The sequence below is a fragment of the Ursus maritimus genome, unplaced genomic scaffold (assembly GCF_017311325.1).
Source record: "Ursus maritimus isolate PB19 unplaced genomic scaffold, ASM1731132v1 scaffold_6, whole genome shotgun sequence".
NCBI lineage: Eukaryota > Metazoa > Chordata > Mammalia > Carnivora > Ursidae > Ursus > Ursus maritimus.
This window is the reverse complement of record NW_024426774.1, coordinates 80,321,053-80,337,944: the sequence shown is the minus strand read 5'-3', so window position 1 is coordinate 80,337,944 and position 16,892 is coordinate 80,321,053.

Here is a 16,892-nt window from a genome sequence, read left to right as displayed (position 1 = left end):
TATGAGTTCCTACTGTGAATCCTCATTAATACTGTCTCTGGTTAAGAGTTTCTGCTAGTTAGTAGTTTCTGTACACTTAGCACTTGGAGATGACTGTAGACCCTCCAATGATTAACATGTGGCAAATTCAGACCAGTGAGCGTTAGACTTGACACCAATCCTTAGCTCTCGGACTAGACGCCAGAAACCAAACCATCATGAGACCAACGGATTCTTTTACAGTGAAAAGCAGCCCTTTCCACCAAGAGTTCAAACTCGCTGGAGAGGCAGAGCCATGGAGGAAGTTGGCAATGTTAGCCCCCAAACTCCGGGTGTAGTCAGGCGAATGCATAAAGAGTTTCAGTCTCTGGGGCTGTTCAGTTTGGCATTTTACACAAGTTCTAAATTTCCTAAACTAATAAACAAATATTTTTCAGCCTATTTATATTTTGCACCCAAACATGAAGCACATCGCAGGCCAAGAATATGAAAATACTTTTGAAGACCCTCCTCGGCGGCACCCCCGTAAATGGAAATCTTTGTAGCTTGTTCAGCTTGATCAGGCTCTCCAGACTGTGGCAGACCTTGGTGTGTACCTTGGAAAAGCTCTCCTGAGGTAGGCCCACCTGAGTGGCATCCAAGGCCAGACCAAAGCTCTACCTTAATCCTGAGATGCAAAATACGTTGCTCCATACAAAATTGCCCCCGGTTGGTCATTTTTGACTTACAGTAAAGTGAGTTTCATATGGTTCAGTCTTTGTAGGTACATTGGTGCTTGTTTCATTTGCATTTGATATATACTATTTGCAAAGAAATATAATTCATTAAATGTATTTTCTTACTGTAAAAACTATATCCTCCAGGAATCCGAGACCAGATGTGGTTAAGACTTGAAGTTCTAGCCTTGAGCAAAACTGGTTCCGAAAGACTCAGACGCACTATCAGATCCTGGGTGAAGTCTGAGACACAGCCTAGTTTTCTCATCTGCAAAATGGCGGAAACCACAGCAACTTGAGAGATCCACGTGACGTTCTCAGCAGAGTGAGTGGGTTCCCGGAAGTGCCCAATAAACGTTTGTTTCTGTTGTCAGTATTTTCTTACCATTCCACCTGCTCTTGTCTTTCCCTCCACCTTTTTTTTTCTGTTACCAATGGAGCTCCATTAATAACAAACACAGTGAACAAAGGGAAATGTCACCAGACTAGATACTATGCACATACATGTACTTTTATAGCTGTGATCAATGGCACATCCCATTCCACAGTGTGCTTTGTAAATAATTAAATGTTGCATTCATAAATAAGGTATATGTAACATACTTCTAGATCAGAGGACAGCAAACTATGGCTCATAGACCAAATCCAGCCCTCTGCCTGTTTTTGAAAATCAACCTTTTTGGGGATGTAGCTGTTAGGGACTGAACTGTGTCCCCCCAACATTCATATGTTGAACCTCTAACCAAGTCCCAGCTATATACCTAGTTACATACCAGTTCTTTACGTAGACTAGTAGTATCCACTATTCTGTATTGTCATTGCTGGCAAGCAGTGACAGCATCAGTGTTTTTGCACTTTTCTTTTTCTCTAGAAATGTCTTAATTTAGGGAGAGTTTCTTTTGCGTTTGTTTTTCAAGTTGGTCCTAAAAGCAGCTGGAGAAATTCATTCGTTCACTCATGCATTCAGCAACCATTTATTGAGCATTCATTATATTCCAGGCCGTCTTCTAGGAGCTGGGGATTCACACCAAATAAAACAGACATTTGGAGGAAATAGACAATAACAAGATAAACCAATAAATGGTATGAAAAATATGACAGTGATATGACCAAAGAGAAAAGTAGGGAGGGGGGGGACTCAAGAGTGTTGAGGTGGAGGGGGTGGCATTTTGCAATGTAATGTAGGGTGGGAAAGAAGCCCTCACCGAGCAGACCTAAGGAGTGAAAGAATTAAACATACGGGTACTTTGGGGACGATGATTCTAAGCAGAGAAAACAGAAAGTACTAAGTTCCAGGAGGAGGAAAGACATCCCTGGAGTGCTTGAGGAGGTATTTGGAGGCCAGCGTGAGTAGAACAGAGGGATCGATGGGGAGAAAGTAGAAGCAAGTGAGGTCAGACTGGGCATCGGGGCCCAGTCTGGGCCTCTCAATGAGGACTTTGGCCTTTGAGTGGAGGAAGATTGGAAAGAAATGGTTAAGTAGAAGAATGGCATATCTGACAAGGTTTTACATAATTGACTGGGTCAATGTGAGAAAGGATGGGAGCAGGAACAACAGCCAGGAAGCTACTACGGTCATCCCAGGGACAGGTGATGATGGCAGGAATGAGTGGGGGTGGGGAGAACTGGTCAGATTCTGGATATAGTCTAAAAACAGAGCCTAAAGGACTGACTGACAAACCAGGAATGAGGATGAAAACAAGAAGAGCCAAGTTTGTTTGTTTGTTTGTTTGTTTGTTTGTTTGTTTGTTTTTTGGAGTGGATGGGTGGAAAGATGGTCTTACTACTGATGGAGGGCAAGGCTGAGGGAACTAAAACAGGGTTCGGTTTGGAAAATGTTAAGTTTGACAGGTGTCTTGGAAATGCAAGTGGGAAAGCTGACTAGAGAGTGAGAAACATGCATCTGGAGTCTAGTGGCAAGATCTGAGCTAGATATGGAATGTGGGAATGAATGTAGGTAGAACAAGGAAGACATCCTCACTTTTAAACTTTAGAGAAATAGTAAAGAATCAGAAAAGAAAGTCCAAGGGGGGGGGTAATCAGAAGGGGGAATGAAGCATGAGAGACTATGGACTTTGAGAAACAAACTGAGGGCTTCAGAGGGGAGGGGGGTGGGGGAATGGGATAGACTGGTGGTGGGTAGTAAGGAGGGCACGTATTGCATGGTGTACTGGGTGTTATACACAACTAATGAGTCATGGAGCTTTACACCAAAAATCAGGATGTACTGTATGGTGACTAACATAATATAATAAAAAAATATTATTATAAAAAAAAAGTAAAGAAAAGAAAAGAAAAGAAAAGAAAAGAAAAGAAAAGAAAGAAAAGAAAAGAAAAGAAAGTCCAGAAGAAGCAATCAGTGAGATGGAAGCAAAACAAGGAGAGCTGTGCTCTGGAAGACAAGGAAAGATGATACTTTAAGAAAGAGTCAATAATTGCCCTAGATTCTGCTAGCAGGTCTAGTTTGATGAGGACTGAGAAATACAATTGAATTAATACAATTTTTATTTAAGTATAGTTGTAACGCAATCTTACATTGGTTTCAGGTGTACAACATAGTGATTCAATTTCTCAGGACATTACACTATGCTCACAGCAAATGTAGCTACCACATGTCACCATACAACACTATTATATCATTGACTATAATCCCTAGGCTGTGCCTTTTATTCCTGTTACTCATTCATTCCATAACTGGAAGTCTGTTCCTCCCACTCCCCTCACCCATTTTGCCCATCCCTCCACCCCCTTCCCTCTGGCCACCACCAGTTTGTTCTCTGTATTTACAGGTCTGGTTCTGCTCTTTGTCTATTCATTTTTGTTGTTTTTTAGATCCCACATATGAGTGAAATAGTTTGGTATCACAATTAAATTTTTTATTGTAGAGGTCACTAAGGACCTTGACAAAAGCAGCTGTGCTGGTACTGGGGCAAACTCCTGACTGGAGCAAAGCCAAAAGAAAATAGGGAGAGAGAAGCTAGAGATGAGTCTTTTCAAGAACTTTGCTTCAAAGAGATAGTGGTCAATGGGCAGAATAATCAATCCGTGGCCAGCCAGACATTACGATGCTATATCCAGACATTATTATGGCAGAGACAAAGCTGTGTTCACCAAAGGCCATGTCCTTTCACTGCTAGGCACATGTCCAGATGAACCCACATTAGGAATGACTGGATTCCAGTCCATGGAATGTGGATGGAAATACTGTGCTCCATGATTAGGCCTCCATTCTAAAAACACTTCCTACCCCATCCTCCAGCTCTTTCTCTTTCCTTCACTATAACTGGTTGCTTTGTCTCTGTCAATGTCTCCGAGAACCTAGGGATGGCAGAGTCATGAGTGTCCACATGCAGGGAGCAGAGCCCTGCTACCCATCCACTTTGGCTTTTATGTTGTTCAGCGTATGACCTTGGGGAGTTAGGTTGTCTTTTATAGCTATTAGTTTGCCATGACAACCAACCTTGAATTTAACCTTCTCAGTGAAAGGCTCTATCAGCCTCTAGCTAAGATTGATATTTCCTAATCCATTTGATATTTTGGTAATATTTCCACATTGTTGTAAAATGCCTAAAATTTACCTCCATTGACTAATGAGTCACAGTAAGAGATGTAGAGATTTATAAATTGATGGCTTTGAGGTATTCTTGAATTTTGAAAGCTCTCGGTCCATGTGGTTGATTGGATGAATTTTCTGCTGGAAAACATCTGAAGGGTCCCTCATTGTTCACTGTCTGAGGTCTCTTTTGGAATGGCATTCAAGGCCTTCTTCAATCTCTGCCTAGAGATTCAGTTTACTATTTTGAGTTTCAAAATGTGGTTGTCTTCTCACCCCCACACCCCCACTACCCAACAACACTTAAAAGTCCCAAGTAGAATCATAAAGTAATGAGCACTTTTCTTAGATCAAGTTATAAAATATGGATCCAGCAGTCAAAAGAAATAACTTTTATTCTCCTCTTATAACTCTCCATAAACCTTTGTTAAGATTTTCATTGATTTAAATTACTATAATAACCCGGTACTTCAGGTAGTCTGGTTTTGAAAGAAAGCATTTTACATAATATACATCAATTACTTGAAAAGACGGTTCTGTGTGAAGATCAGAGAAAATCTGTAACTTTCAAATGCAGATTTTATAATGTCCATCTCAATCTTGGAGAAGCAATGGTGTAAAATTTCAGGAGGAAGAAGACTACAGAATAATAGGTATCATTTTTTAAGGATGAACTTTATACCCGGCTTCATGCTTTTCGTTTTATAAATACCATATCTCTTTAATTCTAAGATGCTATGAATTGAAGCGAGCAACTTTTTTTCTGGGGGACAAAAGAAACATTATTATATTAAATGAATACCTCCACGGCAATTGCAGAAGCATCCAGATTTTAAGACATTATAAGCGCATGGAAAAAAAAAATGTTTCTCAGACTTGAGGAAATAGAGGATCATCTCAAGTCTAGACACTACAGTTTCTGTGGGTCCTGAGGTTCCGAAGTAACCTGGCCAAGGTCACACACCTTGAGGAGAACTGACAGGAAGTTCATGTGTGGGATTGAGGGACACTCTGCCTTTGCTGTCCAATTCTAGACCATGGCTGACTAATTTCAGTGCAACAATACTCCCAAATATAGTTAAGTCTAGAGAGTGAATGTATTTTAAAAATTGAAAAAAAAAAAAACTGCATTTACTCCATTGAAAATTTTCTAACTCTTTTTACCCAATTCATACATTTAGTGATTTTGAACCAAGCATTTAAGGCTTGGTTGAATCTGAAGATAATGTTAACACTTTGTCAAGCATTTGAATTGCTTCCAGCATATTGTAGTATAATCCTCTGTCCACAAACATCCCTTCATTATTGCCTAATTACATGCAAATTTCATAAAATGAATGAGTTTTAAGGACTTGTCAATCTGTCATCCTAGGAACCACTGAAACATTTTGACTGCTAGATAAATAATCAGCAATAATCACACTATGCAAATTTGATATTTTCTGTACAATTATCTGAAACCATAAATAACTGGACACAAAGACATTTGGCATTCTCTCCGTGAGACTTGACCTACAGGGCTTTTTTCCCTTTTTCCTCTTCTAACAAATGTGCTAGTGGGGAATTTGCTGCTTCTTCTTCTTCTTTTTTTTCTCTCTAATTCCAACTGTGCAAATGTACCCAGTGGAAAAATGATGAGTACATAAATTCAAAGAGAATTTTGTTTATTTTTATCTGGAGTGTGTTTCCCCTTGGCAAACCTTTTTTTTTGTGTGTGTTTCCATCTTAATTTTTGCTTTTTGTAATTTTCACCTCCTCTCTCTTGGAGTTGTGTTTTTTCTCACCACAGCAGAGACTATAGGTGGGGAGCATTCGGTGTACATTTATTTATTTGCTTTAAATTTATTTTTCCTATATTCTGCATCTTATTTAATTTTTCCTCTATAATTCATTTCTGGACTATCTAATACACGTCAGGCACTTGGGAGCATCCTACTGAAAGGCTAATTATCATTCTATAGCCAAGCTCAGAAACATAGAAGCAGTCTATTCCAGTGAATTCACCAGTTGTGCAATTGAATTTTTTTTTTCCTCCTCTGTGGTCGATGCTTGTGTTCCTGTAAGAATATGGGGACCCTCCTGCCCTCTGTACGTTTTCATAAAAGCCAGCTGATGAGTTCTAATAACTAACAATAAAGCTCCTTAATAATGCATTTGTTCTAAATGCCCCCAAATGGAAATAGCATGGAAGCATGCAGGAGTCAGAGTCACCTTTGCTTTGGGCATATCTTCAAAGCTGTGCTGCTCAGACATTCCACAAGTTTTTTTCCGAGTTTAAAGTCCCATTACAGCCATTACAATTATTTAATAAAGGCTTTGATTGATTAGTTGTTCGGTTGATTGATTGATCGATTGTAGACAGAGAGACTTGTTGGTTATCATCTGGCCGTAAGTCACCAGCTATGAGGAGAAACCTTGCTTCTATGGTTTGTTAATGGCTGGGCTCATTAATGGAGATAAATCCAGCATGCCACCTTTTTTTTTTTTTTTTAAACCACTGAAGAATCATCCGAGATGAATGTAGGGTATTACTTTTTTTAAATTTTAAGATATATAGGCAAATAAAGTACTTTGGTTGATTTCACTTAGAAGGATAATGAAAGGGTGCCATTCAGAAACTTGGAATTTAAAAATGATTAATAAAGTGCTTTGCACCACATCCACTCATTTTCTTCCGTAAGTAAGGCCATCAATCAATAGAGAGCCAGCCTGACTCATTGATACTATTATTATTTCAAGCCCCCGCGAAACGGGAAAGCATATATTGTGTTTTGCTGCTCCCAAAAAGCGGAAGGTTAACTAAGTAGTTTTTCATGCTAAAGGCAGACGACCAGGAAAGGAGGAGGTGGCCACGGTTCTGGTCACACTAAGCTCAAATCAAACACCAGCGGCAAGTCAGGCAGAAAAAAATGAAGTTCTCTTACAGTTCGGCTGCCAAGTTCAAAACCAGCTCGTGGAAGTCCACTTCCTTCAAGGCTTCTACTGGGAAGTACCACCCTGCCTGCTCGTTTTCAGTATTTCTGCAGCGCAGTATCCAAGGCGGGCGGACCGGCACGTGCGCCGCAAATTGCTTCGAAACCTGAAGCAGCACCACTCCCAACTGATAAAAGAAGACGAAATATGTCTCATCCAAGCCATCCCTAAAAAAGATAGAAAACTCTCCATACGGGTGAGGGAGGGAAATGAGCGCTCAGAGGTTACAGCCCACCAATGTTACTTAATCCTGGAAGGACGGCCCCCCAGACCCCCCACAACAGCCTTTATCACAGTGCGTGTTCCTGGTGAAATGTAATTGCAGTTTGCACCTCGGAATAGGTTACCGTGTAGTTATGTGTTTTAAAAGATTAAGATATCGGCACAATGGTTTTATTGTTTCTTTATACAATGCATATTTTGTTAGGCAGATTACAATGTGTACCCCACCTACACCCTTAAGTAATAGCGTTACACAGCATTAAAATATTAGGCTTGGGGTTAACATTGGAATTTGGAGTACATACTTTTGCCAGGCCTGTCGGTATTCATCAGGGGGTATAAATTGTCCACAGATGTCTTATCATACCGAACTCTTCCTGTAGGTTTGCTATTATTAGGGACTGATGTTCTCTAAACATAATGTGTGGATCTCTGGCCGAGGCTCACATACACGCTCTTGAAATCCTAGTGTGACTACATGGGTGTGTCTCCTGTGTGTGTGTGTGTGTGTGTGTGTGTGTGTACTTCCTTGGATTCTAGATATGAATAGAAACCTGAACAATTTGGATTTAGAGATTCTCAAATGGCCAATCATCCATGTAAATTGGCACACAACTAGATCTTATTTCTAGAAACAATTCAGGCCCCTGCTTTGGTCTTCTGTATCACAGGCTAGGCCTTTGATGTACATGGCTTTAGTTGCAGGCAGTGTTCTAGAAAGTGCCAAAATTTTGAGAAAATGTGGACATGCAAATATAGGGTATGATTAAACATAGTTTGCAATAATTTGGAAAAGTAATAATTTATTTTTGCTTATGCTATTTAAAGCACACTCTCCTTCTAAAGAATAAGACAAAATAATAATGGCATCTTTGAAATCGTGTGATTTTCTTTTTCCTGATCCTGTTCTTGAGTATATGCTATTGAATTTCCAAAGTGACTACTGCCATCTTACTCCTTGCAAAATAACTGTTTACTTAGAACATTCTTTCTGATTTGCTGAATCGTTTGCTTAGTTTAATTGATGTGCTGAAGAGAAAGGTGGGTTTAGGCAGTGGTGTTGGGCCTGAGTTTTTTGTGGGCTCTTCTCTTCACAACAGTGTTGGGACTTTGTGAAACAACTCATTAAAATAACCCCTTCAAGAACCAGGATACTTGAATAAGACTCAACTGAGAATCCCAGTTTCCTGGCCTGTAGGTTTGGGGAGCTGTCCTTAGCACCATTATTATCATCGCTGGTTTAGAGTAACAAACAACCAAACAGAAAACTTTTCATGACACGAATAAGGTGAAAGAAGATGAACTTTTCTCCTTATGTGTATTTGTAGCACAGCTTTAATTTGAGCATACTGTAGCTTGTTTTGACGAATTTTATTTAATTTATTTGCAATCATTGAAGTATGGGTATGACCTACCTTCTTTTATGTCCTTCTAAAAGATGGAAAGAGGTGTGCCACTTATTTTAAAACATGCCAATAATAATAATAGTTATAATTTTCTTTACCAAACACCAAAGGAAGTTCTTTTTTTCCCCTGTAAAATAGAACACACAAAACCAGAAAAATGCAATATATATACATTTATATATACACATATATATGATTATAAAGCAAACACCATATAGCCACCACCAAACAATATTGTTGTTAGTACTTCAAAAGCTCCCTTTGCAAAGACTACCTTGATTTTATGACCGTTATCTCCTTGCTTTCTTTAATAGTTTTTGGGTTTTACATATTGATGCCATAAATGGTATAATTTGATTTACCGATCCATTAAAAAAATCAATTCCGGAGGGGCACGTGGGTGGCTCAGTTGGTTGGGTATCTGCTTGGGTTCAGGTCTTGATCTGGGGAGCCCGGGATTGAGCCCCCGGGACAGGCTCTCTGCTCAGCAGGAAGTTTGCTTCTCTCTCTGCCTACTCCCCACCCGGTCTCATGCTTGCACTCTATCTCACTAGCTCTCTCTCTCTCTCTCTCAAATAAATGAATAAAATCTTAAAAAAAAAAAAAAAGGATTGTCTAAAAAAAATTAATCCTGGGCACTTTGATTCCATGAGTGGCCATTTCCTCCATCATGCCAGACATGGAGGCAAGCTTGCCTCGACATCATTCCACCTCCACTTGCTTGCTGGGGAACCTTATCTTATTGCACTAATCCCTGGTACCTTTAGTGCAGAGAATGATACCTTATACAAGGGTTTTGTGAATATCAAATACGACAGCGCTAGGAAGCAATTAGCAAACCACCAGGCATGACGATGTGCGCAGTCCCCAGTGACAGAATTTAAGAGGGTCACTGGCCACGATGAGTGTAAGTCCAGAGACAAATGACCAGGATAATTGACATCTCGAGTGAAAAAAAAAGAAGTGAACTTGGAAGCCGTTAGATTCCAATATCTGGAAATGTATCATGGCAGAGGGTCTGCTTGATGTTTTATCACTTTTTTTAATTTTTAATTTTTAAAACAGTTTTAAAATGTGATGCCAGTATAGTTCACATATGGTGTCATATTCGCTTTGAGTGTACAATATAGTGATGGAACAATTCTATACAGTGCTCAGCGCTCATGATGGTAAGTGGTAGTAAGCAGCAGGTCACATCTTCTAGGCAGCTGATTGTAGATCGATGCCAGATTTCAAATTTCTGAGCGATTGCAACCATTGCAAAACAGAACGGGGTGACGAGAGCATGAGTTTTGAAGTTGGGTAGACTTGGATTAAATCTCGTTTCTAGCCCTTGCTGGCTGCATACATCGGGGCAGGTCCTGGGCGGGTACAGCTCCAAGTGTAAGCACCTGATGTGCTAATTAGAGATAAGCACACTGGTATAAATTGTGGGTTGAATCAGATAGTATATGCAAAGCACTTAGGACAGTATCTGACATGGAATTCATATTCACTCATCGAATGAGGAGGACTTCTCCAGGCGGCAAAGGGCTCAGGATGAACTGACATGACAGCTAGTTAAGGAGGCTTGTGCGAGCAGAAGCTATATCTGTCTTGTTCAAGGTTGTATCTCCAGTCCCAGCACCTACCAGGTTCACACTTAATAATTTTATAATACATGAACCAATGGAAGGGATGTCTGCATTGACTCAAGCTTAAAATGGATGATCTGTGTGATTCTCTACTTGCTTAAAAATCTTTAATTCTTGAATTAGCTGGGCCTGACTGGGAATATAGAACACGAACTCTAAAGAAGGAGCTTGCTCAGCTAGAAAGCCCATTGTTTATTAAAATAGCTGTCAGACTTCACCACTACCCTTATTCTGAACCTCAGACTTGGGAGCACTTGGGGTCCTCAATTTGTGCTTTAGGAAGAGAGGACTGATTACATCAGAATCCCCTACAAAAGCATTCAACTCCTACATACCCAGCATCCATAGGCCACAAAGGCAGCCACCTGTATGGAGTGATTTCAGAGGGGGGGGTGTGGTTTGGGGCAAGGGAGTATTGGAAAGTCTCCTTGCTCCCAGCATCTCTCCTTCAAAATTTGTGTCATGGTTAAATTTCGACATTAACCTTTATTATGTAGGCACTTGTGATTGGTCCTTTAGATGACAGCCATTTCTAATTAAGTGGCTTTCACTGAAAAAAAGTATGGGGTATTTCATTTGTAACAAATCCCAAATGAAATGGTAAATGAGAGACAAGTTTATAAGTTGTGAAGATTGATGGAAGTGTGACTCACTGCTGTAGCTGTTATTCAGCTGTCTTGGTCTCAGGGCGAAGACTGGTGGTGGAATATGAGTTGAGAGGACTTTATGGAACGATGGTGGGAAGTCTGAGGTCTTCAGGTGTGAAGTGCTTTGGAGAAGAAGCCTCAGGAACCCAAGAGCAGTTGACAGTGCAGAAAGAGGGAGGCAGGAGAGACTCAAGAAAAGGAAGACTAAGGTAACAATGCCAGGATGCCTACATCTCTTTGTTCTTACCCTAGTTTCCACTGGGTTTGTGAGTATCTCTGAGAAAGGGAATTCCCTTTCGTGGGATTGAGGACACAAGGTTCTTCTCTGGATTTATCACCACTCCTAATCTTCTCTTATTCCAGACAGACTCCTTTATTACTGGGGAAATCCTTCTTGAATTCAGCTGCCTCTCACCTCTGTCTCCCATGAATAAACCTGTGTCATTGGCTCCCAAGTTGGTCTGAGAATCACGTGTAGGTTTGATAAAAAATGCAGATCCCTAGGCTCCATCCCACGTCTACTGAATAAAAATTTCTTAATAATGGAGCCTGGAAATCTGCATTTTAACGAGCACTCCAGCCATGTCTGATGCACGGAACTGCCCGAGAAGCACTGGCTAATGAGGATAACACTTTTTTAACAACTACACTGTTATAGTCAGTTTTATAAATAATAAACACACATGATACTAAAATTTAAAATGTCCTAAGTGAAACGTACTTTAAAAAAAAGATTTTATTTACTTATTTTTAGGGGGGGGCAGTGAGAGAGGGAAAGCAGGAGAATGTCAAGCAGACTCCGTGCTGAGAGCGGAGCCCAGCATGGGGCTTGATCCCATGACCAAGAGACCATGACCTGAGCCAAAACTAAGAGGTGGTCGCCCAGCCAACTGAGCCACCCCAGCACCTCATTGTAGTAGCTTTTAGTCATGTAGCCTACAATTATTTTTTCTTCCCTGGGAACAGTTGCTGTTACTAGGTTCTGGTAAACACTTCATTCAGTTTTAAGATTATGGCCTCTACTTTCATTTTATTTACACTTGCCAGACATTTCTTTGCACATATTCATATTTTCGAGATTTCAAGGACATTTTGTAGGGAACATCTTGTATATAGTATCTGACTGTGTTTTCCTTTGAAACCCAATAAGGGTCTTTTTAGGTTTCATAGGCTAGCTTATCCCACTTACACTTATTTATAAGCTAGATTCGTCTATGACATATTTGATTCCATGATTTTTGCTTTTAATTTTAATTAATTAATTAATTTATTTTGTAGTCTTTAAAAAAGTTTAATTGCAATATAGTTAACATATAGCGTTATATTAGTTTTAGGTGTACCATATGGTGATTCAACAATTTTATACATAAGGCTCATTGCAATACATGTAATCTTAATCCCCATCCCCCACCCATCTTCCCTCTGGTAACCACCAGTTTGTTCTCAGCACCAACAGTGCACAAAGTTTCCTTTTTCTCCACACTGCCGCCAACACTTTCCCGTTCTTGTTTTTGATTTTGGCATTCTAACAGGTGTGAGGTGATATCTCATTGTGGTTTTTATTTGCATTTCCCTGATGATCAGTTATGAGCATCTTTTCATGTGTCTGTGGCCATGTGTATGTCTTCTTTGGAGAAATGTCTAGTCATGTCTTCTGCCCCTTTTTAATTCAATTATTTGTTATTTTGGGTATTGATATGTATGAATTCTTTATATATTTTGGGTACTAACCCTTTATTCGATATGTTGCTTGCAGATATATTCTCCCATTCCATAGATTGTCTTTTAGTTTTATTTATGGTTTCCTTCACTGTGCAGAAGCTTTTTATTTTGATGAAGTCCTAATAGTTTATTTTTGCTTTTATTTCCCTTGCCTCAGGAGACATGTCTAGAGAAATGTTGCTACAGCCGATGTCAGAGAAATTACTGCCTGTGCTCTCTTCTAGGATTTTTATGGTTTCAGGTCTCACATTTAGGTCTTTTTTTTTTTTTTAAAGATTTTATTTATTTATTTGACAGAGAGAGAGACAGCCAGCAAGAGAGGGAACACAAGCAGGGGGAGTGGGAGAGGAAGAAGCAGGCTCCCGGTGGAGGAGCCCGATGTGGGGCTCGATCCCAGAACGCCGGGATCACGCCCTGAGCCGAAGGCAGACACTTAATGACTGAGCCACCCAGGCGCCCCAACACATTTAGGTCTTTAATCCATTTTGAATTTATTTTTGTGTATGGTGTGAGAAAGTGGTTCAGTTTCATTCTTTTGCATGTATCTGTCCAGTTTTCCCAGCACCATTTGTTGAAATGTGTTTTCATTTTTAAAACATTTCTTCATAGTGTTAATTTTGTTTGGTTTAATGTTTGCATGGGGTTTGTTTTTGAGGATATGAAAGTCTTGCATTTTAATATTTTGTAGCAGTGGTGTGGTGATAAATGTTTAACAAACAGCTCTCCAGAAAAAAAAATAGCTCTGGTTTTTAGCATTTGGCAATTTCTGCACTGTAAATATTACTACTATGGCTGCTTTCTGCTTATCTTTAAAACACATATATATATATATTCATATTTACATATACATAAATATGTATATTCTTTTTTAGCCTCTTCTCTAGACAATATCTACTAAGTAATAGCAAAATTAGTTCATTTCCATTTCATCACCCACCTGAAAAAATCTTCTGTTGACTTCTTATGATATATGATATTTTATTATCAAAAATTACATATATTGAGTGTTAAGAAAATAAACATGTTCTTGGATGGGGGAGATTCTTTTAAGTGCTGCTAAGTTGACAACCTACCAGTCAGTGATTGGGTCTTTTCAGATCATAACCATTAAATGAAACCCCAATGGGAATTAACCCATTGGACAGCTAACATGATTGGATGAAGAGAATGGTCTTTGGAGTCATGCAGGCTTGCATTTGACCATTGACAGGCTCCTTTATTTTGGGAGAATTAATCCATTGATCTTTTTGTTTTTTGTTTTTTTTGTTTCTCATCTGTAAAATGGGCATAATATTAAGCATTCCATAAGGTAATAATGAGATTGCATATATAAAATGTTCAGCACAGTCCTGGCAAATAGTATGCTCTAGAAATGTAGAAGTCCCTTCACAGTTGTTATGGGTTGAGTCATGTTTCCCCCAAATTCCTATTTGAAGTCCTAACCCCCAAGTCTTCAGATTGCAATGGTATTTGGAGATAATTACCTAAAGAGGTAATTAAGGTAAATCGAGGTCATGAGGATGGGCCCTAATCTAATATGACGAGTGTGCTTAAAAGAAGAGGAGATTAGGACACAGACAAACACAGAGGGAAGAACGTGTGAAGATGCAGGGAGAAGATGGCCATCCAAAAGCCAAAAAGAGAAGCCTCAGAAGAAATCAACCCTGCAGACACCTTGATCTCCAGCTTCTGGTCTCCAGGACTGTGAAGAGGAAAAACAAAATAATAAATAAATAAATAAATAAATAAATAAATAAATAAATAAATACATTCTGTTGTTTAGGTCACCCAATTTGTGGTGCTCTGTTTGACAGCCCTAGAAAACTAATACAGCAATTTTGCCACTCCGGAATGATATGATATTGTTCTGTTTATTAAATTTTATCTGTTAAATGTACAACTAATTATGATTTAATGTTTGTATTATGTAGGCCCTGTCTTTGTTAGGCCATGCATATTCATTTTTAGTTTTGAGAACGTGACCACTCATCCATCTCCTGTGGAGAGTACAGCACAACCAGGAACCCAGTGAGCGCTCTGCCCATGTGACAGTGATAGTTATAGGTTCGAACACTTTTGTGAACTTCACATTAGATAGCAGGTCAGAAGAGATCCCATGTCTGATCTAAACAGAATTTACAATGGGGAAGGTGCAGACAATGCATCCTTTCCATTAGGTCTTTATCAGGTGAGGCTTATACAGGGATTGCTTTTGCTCTTCCAGAATGGGAGATTCCAGAGGTTCCATTACTGATGGAAAATGCATTATTATAACCAAGTAAGAGATTATGCTTATAGACAAAATATCGACTCCTTAGAAATTAGTGCTACTGACTGTTCGTTCCCTTTTTCTATTTCTAAGTCACAAAATATACTAACATGCAGTGGCTTAGAACAACAGCTACACTTATTTTGTTTACCAAATCTGCAATTCAGATAGGGCTCATGGTGACAGCTCATCTCTGTTCCTACTGGATTCGTCTGGCAGAGCTCATAGGCAGCCCCCTGGTTGTGGGTGCAGGCTATCAGCAGGCACTCCTGCTCCAGGGACCTTCCCGCAGGGTTCCGCACAACATGGTGGCTGCTTCTAAGACATATGTCCCAAGATGGAGAGCTGAGTGGCAGCCTTTCTAAGTTGACTCCTGAAGTCATGCCACATCACTTGTGATGTGTTCCATTAATTAAAAATCAGTCACTGGGGCACCTGGGTGGCTCAGTTGGTTAAGTGTCAACTTTTGGTTTCAGCTCTTGTGAGGTCAAGCCCGGTTGCTGGGTCAAGCTGGGCACTGAGCCTGACTGGGATTCTCTCTTGCCCTCTCCCTATGCCCCTCCTCACCTTTCTCTCTCTCTGTCTAAAATAAATAAGTAAATCTTTAAAAAAAAATCACTCATTAAAACGTTAGCCATATTCAAGAGAAAGGAATTAAGACTTCCGCATTTGAAGAGAGAAGTGTCTAAGAACTGGAGGAAATGCTTTAAAATCGCCATCTTGACCCCTTTTCAGTTGGTGACATGCTTTGAAGTGGTTTTTTTTGTTGTTGTTGTAGTGTCCATGGGATTGCGTCTTCAGCAAAACTTCTTGATCTTCTTGTGACCAAATGATTCGTATCTATAAAGAGATAGGCTAGGAGTTTAGTTATATCCAATTTGGGACCAATGAGCCCGGTCTCTGTTTTTCTCAGACAAGTAGAGAGGCTTGTGTGGAAATCATATTCTCTGCTTTGGTGTCATTCGCTTCACATCCTAACCCCTTGACCACCATGCCTTTGTGGCAAGCATTTCACTTGTGTTCTCAAAGGGCAACAGAATTTCCCTAGGGCTTTTGATAAGGAAGTGGGTACCTTTTGGTGAGGAAAGAAAATGAACTTCCTGAGGACTTAGACTGATTTTCTTAGGCGTCAGTAGCAGAAATACAATAATAATCTTAAAGTTTTACCAAAGCTCCCAGGGCTATGTAAGTAGTGCTTTTTTTTTTTTTTTAATTTTGTTTTATAACCTCAGAAGCTCAAGTAAGTTGTGTGTATTTTTTATGGGATCAACTGTATTTAACATTTACTGAATATTTTAATATTGTCAAAGGATATATATGTATATAAACATACATATGTATTAATATTCATATAAATACACACATGCACATTAAAATTGTTGGATGAAATCTCTTTTGAAGTTAGACATTTAATTAAGTTAATAAGTAAATGGGTAGATAAATAAGTAAATAAGAGCAGAGCAAATGTTCAGGAAAAGAAAAAATACCCTTCACAAAGGAGACTTCTAGAGGAAAATAAGCTACAGTTAAATTGCCATATTTTAAATGTCCATGTGGTTGCTTGGCCTTCCCATCAGAATGCTAGTTTATACCATGTACAATAAGGTCTGCTACTTTTCTCTCTGACACGGTGGACTTTGAACCCCTCTGTTTTATCATGGGGCGGGGGTGGGATGGGGAGTTACTGGTACTTAGGCGGAAGCTGTGCTGCTCTCACACAGAACAGAGTTCAAATTCCCCTTTGACCATTTTCCAGCTTCCTGACCTTGAG